Source organism: Theropithecus gelada, chromosome 4 (genome assembly GCF_003255815.1).
Source record: "Theropithecus gelada isolate Dixy chromosome 4, Tgel_1.0, whole genome shotgun sequence".
Classification (NCBI taxonomy): Eukaryota; Metazoa; Chordata; class Mammalia; order Primates; family Cercopithecidae; genus Theropithecus; species Theropithecus gelada.
The window spans coordinates 7,892,201-7,906,421 of NC_037671.1; the positions used below are offsets into that span (position 1 = coordinate 7,892,201).

Genomic DNA, 14,221 nt, shown 5'->3' on the forward strand with positions numbered 1-14,221 from the left:
TCACTGTTGCTTGATAGAACAGGGCTGGGCATGCATACTATAGCCCATGGGCCAAATTTGGCACATCGCCTGTTCTTGTAAGGCCTGCGACCTAGGAATAGTTTTTACATTTTGATTTTTTATTTTATTTTATTATTATTTTTTGAGACGGAGTTCCACTCTTGTCGCCCAGGCTGGAGTGCAACAGTGCAATCTTGGCTCATTGCAACCTCCGCCCTCCAGGTTCAAGCGATTCTCCTGCCTCAACCTCCAGAGTAGCTGGGATTATAGGCATCTGCCACCACACCTGGCTAATTTTTGTATTTTTGGTAGAGACAGGGTTTCACCATGTTGGCCAGGCTAGTCTTGAACACCTGACCTCAGGTGATCCACCAGCCTTGGCCTCCCAAAGTGCTAGGATTATAGGCATGAGCCACTTCACCCGGCCTTACGTTTTTAAATTGTTGAAAAAAATTCCAAAGACAGTACTATTTGGTGGTACATGAGAATTATATAAAATCCATATTTCAGTGTTCACAAATCAGGTTTTACTGGAACACAGCCGTACACACTCGTTTCTGTCTTCTCTGTGCTGCTTCCATGCTACCGCCGCAGAGTGGAGTAGACACGGCAGAGACCAGATGGCAAAGTGGAAAATATTTACTGTCTAGCCCTTTTACAGAAGACTTGCCAACCCCTGCTCTAGAGAAGTAGTGTTTTTAAAACACTATATGCTGAGAATTATAGTTAATAAAGCATTTAGACTTTTAATGAGCTTTTGCCACTTGAAATAAACCCCCTTTGCGTAAAGGTAAAACTTTATATGACTCTCAGTAATCTTGTTTAGAATAAACACAAAAATGTGAAAAGTGCGGTTATTATTGTGTCGGATAGGGGAATCTACCTGTTGCCTTCTTTCACCTAAAAAAATAATAACACATCAATGCAACTGAAATACAGCACCTGTTTGAATTAGCTTCAAACTACAAAACTGCCAGGTATTTCTGTGCTTCAAAATGTGGCATCTTACACGATAGATGTATTTAGTTTGAACTTCGGGTTGGAGATATCCCTTTGACTATGGCAGTGTTTCCAAAGGAAACGGATCATAGGAAAAAATAATTTATTGATAGCAAGCCATCAGGAGTTAACAAATTACAATTTAGACTTTTAAAAATGGTCAATGGTCACATCGATGAAATAATGAATACTTAATTCATATATGCTTATAAAACTTTATGACTAAAAATAAATGACAAAATGACATAATTTTTCTGTTACTAAATATAAAAGCAATCAAGCCTTCTCATGCATCATTAGGTAATCTTGATCTGGTATACCATTTCTTAAAAGTACATTAGTGCATAACCGTGTTTTTCCTATGTATTTATAAATACATTAATTTTTAAGATATTGACAATATACATACGCTATAACATTGTTTGAAAATGCTTGTTTATGTGGCAATAAGCAACATTTTGGATTGTTTTGGATTACTTAAATGAGGAGCCCAATATAATAATCCAGAGATCTTCTTGTCTAGTATCCTTTAAAATGGTAACCCATTGAATCTAGAATCAGAGAGAAATAGATTTTTAGTGTTATGTCCAGAAGACTTTCTATTCTGTCATAACAGCATTACTGATTTTCAGAACTATATTTTAAAGTTCAAATGATTCATTTTAAAAGGAATTATTTCATAATATAATGAGCATCCAGTATGGCTGCTAGGAAAGGAAACCTAGTTTTGCTCTCTTCCCAGTCTCAGAGTAGTACTAACGCTTCAAATGTTCATAATTTGGTAAAATATTTTAAACAGCCCAGTATTTCACCCATGCGTGCAGCCTTTCCAAAGCATTAGCATTGGCAATCTTTTGAATGTCAATTTTATTTTATAAAAGTGCCAGCTTCTCATTGTAGACTAATAGCAAACATTACGCAGTGATGTAAAGGTAATAAAAATAGGTTTTCTTTGTTTTTGAAAAGTTATTTCAAAGGAAAGGGCAATATGGCCAGAGTCAGGAAGTATTTAAGAGTGCATTTCCTGAAAGGAACACACACACACACACACACACACCCCACACACACACCACAAACAAAATTCTTGCCATGCAGTCAGTGCTTTTTTGCAGCAATATTTGCTTCAACTTGAGTAAGTGAAGGTCATTCTCCTTAAAAATGCAGTAACTTTAACATGTTACCTAGCTCTAGTGATAAAAACTAAGTTCTCAGCTGAGTTGATGACCCTGTCCTCCACCAGAGGGGGAGTCTAGTTTCTCCCTTATTGGCAGCGTGTCCATGGATCACTGGGTGAGGGAACGTTGGATGAATTGTGTCCCGATCTAGAGCTTCAGAAGCATGGGCTGAGAATGTGGCAGTTTGTATGAAACAATATTCTTCCTGGGAACTTTCCGGTGTGTGGAGCAAGGTGGTCAGCCAGTTCCAAGACCTAACTGGAGAGGCTAGGATCCTGCTCCAGGAAGCGTACTGTGGACTCTGGAAGCCCACTGAGCTCTGGGGACACCAGAAGTCTCTCCAGGGCAGCAAGAGCCGCAGCTCAGGCAGCCTTTCAGGAGCAACTGGGAAAGGGGGTAGTTGCTGTTACCCACAAACCTCGGCTGTAGGGGCAGGGGGTTTTCTCCTCTCAGGTGTGCAGTGCGCTTTCCATTCTGACCATCCCCTCACGCAGCGTCCTTTTTTCTGCCTTGACCCAGGGTGAGGGCTTCCCTGCAGCGCTGCGGCTCTTGAGCCTGTCCACAAGGAGTCCGCCCACAGGGAAGCACAGCCTTCCTACTCAGTTCATTTTAGGAGCGTTAGTGTTGGACTCTTCATACATCGTTTCGCAGGTTTCCATATTTCAGCTTTCTAGCACAACGGTTTCTATTGTAGCAGGCTAAGATCTTTCATCCCCCGACTCAGTCGTGTGTTTCTTTGGAGTGTTGTGGCTTGGAGCTTTGTTAGGCAGAGTGATTGCTGCCACGTGTTCTTTGTCAGGAGTGTAAGGAACAGCCCTAGGGAGGACATGTGATTTGTGTGTCTGTGTGTGTGGCATCATGAAATGAAATCAAACTTGCATTTTTGGTTCACACAATAGGACCCAGGTTTGGAGATTAAAAGACTATGCTGTGACTTGTGGAAACTGAACTGGCAACACGGATCGTGAGCTATTTGCAGTCCAGCGTTTGTCCAGCCAGTCCCCAAGATGCAGGACCCGATGGGCTCCTGGAATCGGGGATGTGCTGCGTGAAGTCACTAAGGCAAGGGGCTGGGAACAGCTGACAACCTGGGCTCATTGCAGTGTCCCGGCCTCCCCTCCCACACAGTGGTTCTGGCTGTCTTGTGTGTAAGTGGGCAGGTGCTTGGACACCTGGGAAACACTGTGTTTTGCTTCCAGACCACAAAATAGACACATTCTACCTTGTGATCTGTTGTGTTCCTCTTTGGACTCCCTTTAGCTGATCAGGGAGGTGCCATCAGAACGCAGCCATCACTGATCCTTAAATCCTCCAAGGTCTGGTTGTTAGAGGGCTAAATACCGTAACTTCAGGCGCATTCAGATTTCAACTCTTTTGAATCTTTTTGGTAGACATTGCATTTGCTTTTTGTGAAGTCTAGTTCTTTGACTTTGGTAGACTGTGAACAGGAAAATTTTGCAAAGAACAGAGGCACATGTCAGCTAAATGAAGATGTTTGAGATGGCAAAGATCAAGGGCTTCCTTTTAAGATTTGCTGGTGAGATTTTCCTACTGAGTTGGGTACTAGAAGAATCAAATAGGTGAGATCAATGGAGTAGTAAAAGGCTATTTAACTAAGTCATGAGTTCAGAGCAAGTTCAACCAGAATCTCCATATTTATACAAACCACACGTACACATATGCAAACTTTTCTGGTAAGGCAAAGCCATTTTCAAGTGACTTATAAGACATTTAAGGAGATTGGGCTGGTATAATTTCTCTGATTGTAGTTCCTCCTCCCATTCTCATCGCTGTCATTGGTCAGGTCCTGTGCTTTGAAACTTGTTACCTGAGGTCATTTCCCACAGAGTCAACAGCATCCTAACATAGCTGGAAATAGGAAATTCGGTCTGAAAATCTGGATGGAATTAGGAGTGGGGCAGACAGATTTCATGAACTAAGCTTGAAACATTTCATCTTTAAGTTGAAAATTTCATGAGCACATCCTGCAGATGATTTTTCTAGAAGTAGCTACTCTCGGGTCAGGTTGAGGAAACATCCACTCTGGCAGATGACAATTTTATGTTTCTGGGAAACTAACAGCCCTTAAAGAGATAGTCTCGCTGTGCTCTCTGAGGATGTGCGGTTTCAGCTCCTCCCTTGATGGCTTTGGGTAAAGCACCCTTGTCATCAGGAGGCTGTTCTGGTGCAGGTGAGGCAGCATCTTTTTAAACCCTTAGTAGGTGAAAGAACTCACTATTTCCCAGAAAGTTTTTCTTCCCATAGATTTTACATTGTATTTTAAAAATGGCCGGCCGTGGTGGCTCACGCCTGTTACCCCAACACTTTGGGAGGCTGAGGCGGGCAGATCACAAGGTCAGCAGTTCAAGACCAGCCTGGCCAATATGGTGAAACCCTGTCTCTACTAAAAATATGGAAAAAAATATTAGCTGGGTGTGGTGGTGCACGCCTGTAGTCCCAGCTACCCGGGAGGCTGAGGCAGAACAATCCCTTGAACCCGGGAGGCGGAGGTTGCAGTGAGCTGAGATTGTGCCACTGCACTCTGGCCTGGGCGACAGAGGGAGACTCCATCTCAAAAAAAAAGATGCAGTGAGTATGTCCAGAACCACCGTAAGTAGGTTGAGGCATTCCGTTTGCGTTCCTTTCAGTCTGGTGAAGCAGCAGTCACGTTTATGTGCACAGACTTCAGGCATTTTTTTTTTAATTGCATTTTTCAGCCAGCAAACCCAGAGCCCCTGTGACGCTTGGATCACTATCAGGCGCAGAACCTGAGATTAGTGAATTTCTGTTTGCTGCATTAGGATTGTAAAAGCATAGATCCAACTGGGTGTGAAGGTCCCCAAGATATCTGTGAATATACTTGGATATTAAACTGCAGACAAGTGTTAACAATGAAACACACGATATGCTCTTTGGAAATAAAATAACTCAGTACACATTTAGAAAGGTCTGTGAGTCCCCCACCTGCAACCCCTCCCAAAAAGCCACCTGAACTAGATGTTGCTTTTGTAACCAGAATCCTGAGCTATTTTGGATTGTGCTGTTTACTAACATAATTAAAGATGAATTTATATGTTGGTGCAATGAGCCCTGGAGGACTGATTTTTTTTTTTTTTTTTTTTCCTGGCAGAGGAAACAATGCCTTTGAGATGTATTGTGAAAATATTCTGAGGCCGGGGGCTGTCCGTGCCTAGCATGGCTCACCACTATGACAGTGGAGGGGATGGAACGCCTGCCTTGGGGCTCCAAGCCCAGGCTGTGGGTGGTTCTCCCTGGCCTCTGCTGACTCTGGTCTGGGCAGAAGTGCCCAGATGGTGCTTCAAAGGCAAAGGCAGAGCTTTCTGAGCCTTCACTTTAGACTCTGCCACATCCAGTTGACTCAGAAAATCTTACAAAATGAGTCTGGTATATCCAGCTATAATTTGTCACTTTATGATTTTTTTTTTTTTTTTTTTGAGACGGAGTCTTGCTCTGTCGCCCAGGCTGAAGTGCAGTGGCGCCATCTCGGCTCACTGCAAGCTCTGCCTCCAATCCTGACTGAGGCAGAGACAGTCATCCACTTCTGTTGGTAAACTGTCTGACTTAACTGAAACCAGATGGGGCTGGGTGCTCCTTCATCAGCTATGCAAGTAGTGATAAGCCGTGGCGAGAACGAGCCACTATGGTAGATGGTGTATTTTAATGTGATTACGTGGAATTTTATACAGTTCCTTCTAATAATGTGAAAGAAAAAAACCTCATTTACCTCTGTTTTAAGATTTCCTTGAGGCCAGGTGCAGTGGCTCATGCCTGTAACCCTAGCACTTTGGGAGGCTGAGGCAGGAGGTTCATTTGAGGCCAGGAGTTCAAGATAAGCCTGGACAACAAAGCAAGACCCCATCTCTATAAAAAATTTTTAAAAAATTAGCCAGGCCTGATGGCACACACCTGTAGTCCAAGCTACTCAGGAGGCTTAGGTGGGAGCATCGCTTGAGCCAAGGAGTTTGAGGCTGCAGTGAACTATGATGGCACCACTGGACTCCAGCCTGGATGATAAAATGAGATCCTGTTTCTTAACACAACAAAACAACAAATTAGAAAAAACATTTGCTTGAGCAACGTGCTTGGTGGAATATTAGGGATGACTAACAGATTTCTGTGAATGTGGTTTTGACAGTGTTTATTTACACTGAAAACTACTGCAGTCCAAGCCCAGCCTTCAGCTGTCTCCTTGGTTTTTAAACAGGGTAATTCTATGGGTGTGGCTTGAAAATGTCTGTTCAACTCTGAGGATTTTCTTGTACTTTTTGTTTGCTGCGCGACTGTATGGTTATGTTTCTGTATGTATTACACCTAAAAATTGTGGAACCAAAGCCCTGATTTGAATACAGAATGTAAGCAATGTGCTACTTTAAAAGAGATCACTGAAGGGGAAGGGGGATGAAGAGGAGTTGGTTAATGGGTAAAAATATACAGTTAGATAGAAGGAATATGTTTAATATTCGGTAGTAATGGAGGGAAAGTATAGTTCACAATAATTTACTGTATTTTAAAATAGCCAGGAGAGAAGATTTGTAATGTTTTCAACACCAAGATAACTGTTTGAGATGATGGATAGTGCAGTTACCCTGATATGATCATCACACATATTATACAGGTATCAGAATAGCACATGTACCCCAAATATGTACAACTATTATATATCAATTAAAGATTTAAAAGTGATGATTGTGTCTACAAACATTTTTTGGTGCTCACAATCGGGGAGAGGGTGTGAGTCTGGCATCTAGTGGTAGGACCCCTGGGTGCTACTAAACAGCTCCTCATAATAAAGAATTATTTGACCTAAAACCTGTTAAAGGAAAAACCTTAGACAAATTAAATTTAACAGAGTTTAACCAAGCAAAGAACTATTCATGAGTCAGGCAGCCTGGGGACTAGAATAGATTCAGAGAGGCTTCCAGTGCAACCACGTGGTGGAAGAAGATTAATGAACAGAAAAAGGCAAGTGACGTACAGAAAATGGAAGTGAAGTACAGAAACAGCCGGATTGGTTACAACTTATTGCCTTATTTGAAGCTGATTTCAACAGTTGGCTGCCTGTGATTGGCTGAAACTCAATGATTGGCACAAATGTAGGTTACAGTCTGTTTACATATCCAGTTAGGTTACAGTGCACTATGTACAGAAAAACCTCTAGGCCAAACTTAAAATATGTAAGGAGACAGCTTTAGGATAAACTTAATTTAACAAATCTCATTGCTGAGGTTAAAAACCCTGAGTATTGGCCGGGTGTGGTGGCTCATGCCTATAATCCCAGCACTTTGGAAGGCCGACTCAGGTAGGTCATTTGAGGTCAGGAGTTCGAGGCCAGCCTGGCCAATGTGGTGAAACCTCATCTCCACTAAAAATACAAAAATTAGCCAGGCATGGTGGCTCACCCCTGTCGTCCCAGCTACTCGGGAGGCTGAGGCAGGAGAATTGCTTAAGCCCAGGAGGTGGAGGTTGCAGTGAGCCAAGATCGCACAACTGTACTACAGCCTGGGCGACAGAGTGAGTCTCCATCTCAAAAAAACAAAAAACAAAACAAAACAAAACAAAAAAAACCCCGGGTATTATGCCAAAGTAGATTTCCTGATTTTGACAATGTACTATGATTACAAAAGACACTTTCATTGTGGAAATCTGTGTGAAGGGTATATGGGACCTGTGTGTGCTATTTCTGCAATTTCTTGTGAGTTTTAAACCATTTCACAATAAGAGTTACAATAATAAAAATTAAACAAAACCTTACAAAAAAAAGAGAGATAGAAAAAACTACCACTAGGTGGGTGCAGTAGCGCATCCCTGTAATCTCAGCACTTTGGGAAACTGAGGTGGGAGGATTGCTTGAGGCCAGGAGTTTGAGACCAGCCAGGACAACATAGTGAGACCCTATATCTACAAAAAATTTACAAATTAGCTGGGTGTGGTGGCGCACCCCTGTAGTCCCAGCTACTTGGGAGGCTGAGGTAGGAGGATTACTTGAGCCTGGGAGGTAGAGGCTGCAGTGAGTCATGATCATGCCACTGCACTCCAGTCTGGTGACAGAGCAAGACTGTTTCAAAAAAACAAACACAAAAATCCAACCCTACCAGTGAGTAGCGTATAAAGCATTGGTGAAGAAGTACCCTTAGCTATGGGGGAGGTGGCCTGTGTGGGGATGAGGCACTGGCTCCAGGACAGCCAGGCCTGCAGGTGCCACCAGCTCGCCCCTGGCTAGCCAAGTGCTTTCAGACAAGACCCTTAAAATAGTGAGTTTTCCTGCTTGCAAAATAGGGGCGGTAACTCCTGCCTAATATAGCTTGTTGTGAGCACTGAGGGAAGTTAGTTGTGAAGTGCCAAGCAAGCCGTTGGTCTCAGCATCTTTCTCTTTTCCCTCTGGCCTCTGCCAGTTTGGTTTTTGCTGATTTTATTCTGAGGATAAACAGTGTCTGGCTCCAGCTGAATGTAGGAAGCATAACTGAATCTCGCAGTTGGGAGAACAAATGATAGTGGCCCTGAGTGTGCTTAACCAGACGAACTGTTTTTGCTACCGGGGCAGAAAGCATCCATTTGCTTCTTGTCCACATGGCGGGATGCTCTTAGTTTGTTTTGTGGTTTATAACAGAATACCCGGAACTGGACAATTTATAAAGAAAGGGAATTCATGTCTTACAGTTATAGAGGCTGAGGAGTCCACGGTGAAGGAGCTGCGTGGGGTGAGGGCCTTCTTGCTGGTGGAGACTCCCTGAAGAGTTCTGAGGTGATGCAGAGCATCACGTGGTGAGGGGGCTGAGCAGGCGTGTTCAGGTTTCTCTTCCTCTTCTTAGAAAGCCACCAGTCTAACATATCTATATATTTGAGATGGGGTCTTGTTCTGTCACCCAGGCTGGAGTATAGTGGCACGATCAGGGCTCATGGCAGCCTCGATCTCCTGGGCTAAAGTGATCCTCCAGCCGCAGCCTCCTAATTAGCTGGGACTACAGGCATAAGCCACCACACCTGGATCATTTTTGTTGGTTTTTTATAGAGACAGCATCTCACTATGTTTTCCAGGCTGGTCTCTAACTCCTGAGCTCATGGAATCCTCCTGCCTCAGCCTCCTAAAGTGCTGGGATTACAGGTGTGATCCACTGCACCCGGCCAATAAATTAATATATTAATGGATTAATCTATTCATGATGGCAGAGCCTGCATGAACTGATCACCTCTTAAAGGCCTCCTTCTCTCAATACTGCCACTTTGGGATTCAGTTTCAACATGAGCAATGAAGGAGACAAATACTCAAACCACCACAGATGTGTATTAAGCATGCACATCATTATGACATCATATACATGGTGTACACACGCTAATCTCACCTACATACACTGCCTTTCCTTACGACAGCCTCTTCAGAGAGTATCCGCCTGATCTGAGGCAGCTACTCTTGAGGGGCCTCCTGTTTGCTGTCTGTTCTTTTTGTTTTTGTGTGTTTTAAACGACAACAAAAAATTATTTTTAGAGATAGGATCTTGCTATGTTGCCCAGGCTGGCCTTGAACTCCTGGGCCAGGCAGTCCTCCTGCCTTGGCCTCCTGAGTGGCTGGGACTACAGGTGTGCACCACCACACCCAGCTTGGACCTTAATTTCTATGGACAACTCCACACCTACATCTACAGATACAGTGTCTGCCGTTTACACATCCTGCTTCATCCCAAACCCAGCCAGCTCCACACATGTAAGGAAATGGCATTTTCTTCATTCAGATGGACCCTCAGCCTCCCCCGGGTTGGCATCGTGAGTAGCTGTTAGGGCAGGGCCAGCAGGCCACGTGGCTCTGCTCTGCTCAGGAGCGGTGTAGGGCCGGGCGGCCTTTGGATGCAGGCTGCCCACAGCAGAGAGCTGCTTCTCAGCCTGAGTTTGGCCCAGAGATGCCCGCTTCACATCAATGCCATTCTCATAAGCAAACCCATTTACACACCTCGGAGTGGGCCTGTCACTGTGCAAACCTGTTTGGCAGGATCTCCTGAACCAGAACAACCTCACGATCAGAAATCCACCTAGGTACAGGAGTGTGTACACATGAGCGCCAGGAGACACACACAAGAACATTGACAGTGGCTTTATCTGCTATAGTCAAAAGCTGGAAACAATGCATGCTGCGAATGGCCCACCTGAGGCAGGGTGGCTGGAACAGAGTGAGGGAGGTACACGTCCACACGCCTCATCTTACATCACCCGAGGCACGCACCCATCGGTGTCAGGTGGGCAGAACCCCTGGTGTCCTCACTTGTCAACTGTGTCTCTCCCTTGCTGAGGGGAATGGCTGCTTTCGACTTGGTTAGGTACTCATAGGATGTGAAGCCGCTTTCCTGGATGACTTTACTCAATCCTAACTCTCAGCTGGGGGGTGGGCTGGAGGAACACCTATTCTTCACACCTGGTTGCGGAGAGGACTTTTCCCATATTTGTGGTCTCTCCCCTGCCACTCCCCAACAACCACTGCTCACAGTCACCTGCTCGGTGGGTGACAGCCATTGTCCACACTGACGGGTGGCATCAGCTCGTCTATCAGAGGTTCTGAGGGTGGGTCACAGCTTTCTTCTCTCTTCTTGTACCAGTGGGGGCTACAACCTGGGCAGTGCCTGTGCTTTGCAGACTCATGTTTCCCTTGGATTTGAGGGGGCTGGTTGAAGATACACACTTACAGATTTTTTTTTTTTTTCCTAAAGACAGGGTCTCACTCTGTTACCCAGGCTAGAGTGCAGATGCCTGATCTAGGCTCACTGCAACCTCCACCTCCTGGGCTCAAGCGATCTTCCTCGCTCAGCCTCCTGAGTAGCTGGGACCACTATAGCATGTACTACCACACTTGGCTAATTAAAATATACACACACACACACACGTTATATACATATATGTTATATATATATTATGTACATATATATGTATGTTATGTACATATATATTTATATATATATATATATTTTTTTTTGTAGAGATGAGGCCTCACTATATTGCCCAAGCTGATCTTGAATTACTGTGCTCAAGTGATCCTCCCATCTTGGCCTCCCAAAGTGCCGGGATAGAACCAATTTTGACTCTCATGTTGTTCATTGTAGTCTACGTCAATTATCAAGGTGACATTCTGTCTCTATGATCTTCATATTTTTTAATTTCTTTTCTTTTGTTTTGAGATGGGGTCTTGCTATGTTGCCCAGGCTGGCCTTGAACTCCTGGCCTCAAGCAATCCTCCCACCTTTGCTTCCTGAGTTGCTGGAATTACAGGTGTGAGTCACTGCAGCTGGCACATTATTCCTAGTTTATTGTTGAAGAAATTGACTGTCAGAAGGTTGAGTCATGTGCCAGGAAATAAGAGCCTGAGCTTGGATTTGAACCCAGGTCAATCTGACCCAGATCCACTGCTCTTAACAATCTACTCATAAAACAAATACACACACAGAGAAGACAGCACATCTGCACTTGATTCTCCCCTCCTTGGTCTCTCCGCAGGATGCAGCCCTAGACATTTGGACCTGTTAATGCCTTCCTGTCTTTACCACCTTGGACCTGTCATGGCTGTTCTGCAGGACTGAGCAGGACGAGGTCCCATTCTCAGTAGGGAACTTACCTACTAAAAAATGGGACTTTACCTCTTGCAGGTCTCAACATGGCCCCATATTTCAATAAAACCCAGCATGTGCCGAACTGCAAGTTACAGAAACTGATATAAGCCAGCTTGAGCAAGAAGGAGAGCTGGCTCATGGATGCTGGGTTCTTGTGAATCTAAGGGCTGTGGGGCCTCTCCAGGGCCTGGAAGCCAAGACATATGGAGTCCTGGAACCAGCAAGAACGGTCCCTGCCTCATCTCTGATCTCGGCGGCTCATTCTTCTCTCCCTCCAGACCGATTTCTCTTCTCTGTCTACATGATGGATGGAAGATGGCTGCTCTGGACCTCCCAGGCCTATGTCATCTGAGCTCCATCCAGCAAGAATCCCAGACAGAAACAGCAGCTCTCACTCCTAGCTCTTTTTTTGTTTTTTTGAGATGGAGTCTCGCTCTGTTGCCCAGGCTGGAGTGCAGTGGCATGATCCTGGCTCACTGCAAGCTCTGCCTCCTGGGTTCACGCCATTCTCCTGCCTCAGCTTCCCAAGTAGCTGGGACTACAGGCACGTGCCACCACGCCTGGCTAATTTTTTTCTATTTTTAGTAGAGACAGGGTTTTACCGTGTTAGCCAGGATGGTCTTGATCTCCTGACCTCATGATCTGCCCGCCTCAGCCTCCTGAAGTGCTGGGATTACAGGCGTGAGCCACCGCATCTGGCCAACTCCTAGTTCTAAGAGAAAGTACTTGGCCTACTTGGGGACGGGTGTCATCCCAGTTCCATCAGCTGCGGTTAGAGGTGGGGATGGGGTTATGATGCAAAATGGTGGTCAAGAACCCCCAACTCCTGTTGTGAAGGATCAAAAGGGGTTTCTGTGAGCTTGGCTGATACCCCAATGTCTCTACTGCAACCAGGACACTGCAAAACACAGGCATACAGCGGTGCGTGAGGTGTGTTCCTGTGGACGTGTGTTTCTGTTAAGGGGGATGTGCTGTTGCCTGCCTCTTATTTCAGTGAGGGGCATTCTCCCTGCCAGTCTTTCAGGATCAAAGCGCTGGTGTTATCTTTGCTTCACCCCCATCCTTTATTCTGTGTCTCCATTACTTATCCAGTCCATCATTTGGAAATGCCTTTTAGATCCATTCTTTCTTCTCCATCTGACCCATACAGACACTGCCCTCTGCCAGCCCCTAGTCCCCTCATATCTCCATGCCTGCCACAGGGCCCTAGCTGGTCCCCCTCCTCACTCAGTGGCCACTCTGTATCTCTCCCTAGCTGCTCCACCACACGTCGCTGTCATACATCGCTGTTCCCTTGCATAACAGCTCCCTTTCCCACCACATAACCCCCACACGCCTGGCTCAGGTAGAAGTAGTTCCTCCTTCTGAATATTACTCCCTCCCTCTTCCAGCCCTATTTTATCTGTGCCTCTCCCAGGGAATTCATAGAACTCGTAAAGCTATTTACATACATGTCTTAAGGACAATGCAAAATGTTCTGTGATTAACGGATGATGAATCCATGTTTGGTCCATTTCTTCATCCCCTAAGGTATCTGGCAGTTTCTAGAAGGAATGACACAGGAGCTAACAGTTATTGCTTACTGTACATTAAACCTCGTGAAAGAATTTTGTGTTATGCATTTAAAATCCTTATAGCAACCCTGCAAAGTAGGTATGTGATTAACTCCTTTCTATGAATGAGGAAACAGAAATTTGGTGAAGCTACTTGCCCAGGATCTCACCGCTAGGAAGTGGCAGGGCTGGAAGATGAAGGAATGAATGACTTTCTAGGCTGTCCATACCTGGGGGCCACATATAGTTGACCTGCTCTTATTTTCTCAACAAGAAGCCTCTATGAACCAGGATTCAGGCAACATCACACAGCCAGCTAGTGGCTGGGCTGGGGTTAGAGTCCCTGGTACATGAAGACATTCAATAGCTCAGACTGTCCCATCCAGTGACTAGTTTCTTTTCACCATTCTCAAAACTACCACCACACCATTTTCCCTTTCTCTCTCTCTTTTTTCACTCTGTCCCCTAGCCTGGAGTGCAATGGTGTGATCATGGCTCACTTGCCCTCCTGGGCTCAAGTGGTCCTCCTGCTTCAGCCTCCCGATTAGTTGGGACTACAGGCGAAACACGACATCCAACTAATGTTGTTTTGATTTTTTTTTTTTTTTGAGAGTTATGTTGCCTAGGCTGGTCTTGAACTCCTGGCCTCAAGTAGTCCTCTTGCTTTGGCCTCCCAAAGTGTTGGGATTAAAGGTGTGAGCCATTGCACCTGGCCTGATTTTGGACAAGCTTCTATTTATATAGAACCATAGGGAAGTGTTGGTCATGTTTTAAGTATCTTAATGTATGCTAAAATTTGGCAAATTAATAATTTTAAACCCATTACATTCTTGAAATACGAATGGAAGAGTGTATTTGGCAACTCTGGACAAGACTTAGCCTCAGC

The 14,221-nt window shown here is 44.9% G+C and overlaps 1 protein-coding gene across 2 annotated transcripts in view; it reads right to left on the minus strand.

Moving 5' to 3' along the window:
• Positions 1–14,221, minus strand: part of LYRM4 (LYR motif containing 4) — a 198,450-nt gene that overhangs the window by 21,377 nt on the left and 162,852 nt on the right. The gene's annotated exons all lie outside the window — the stretch shown is intronic.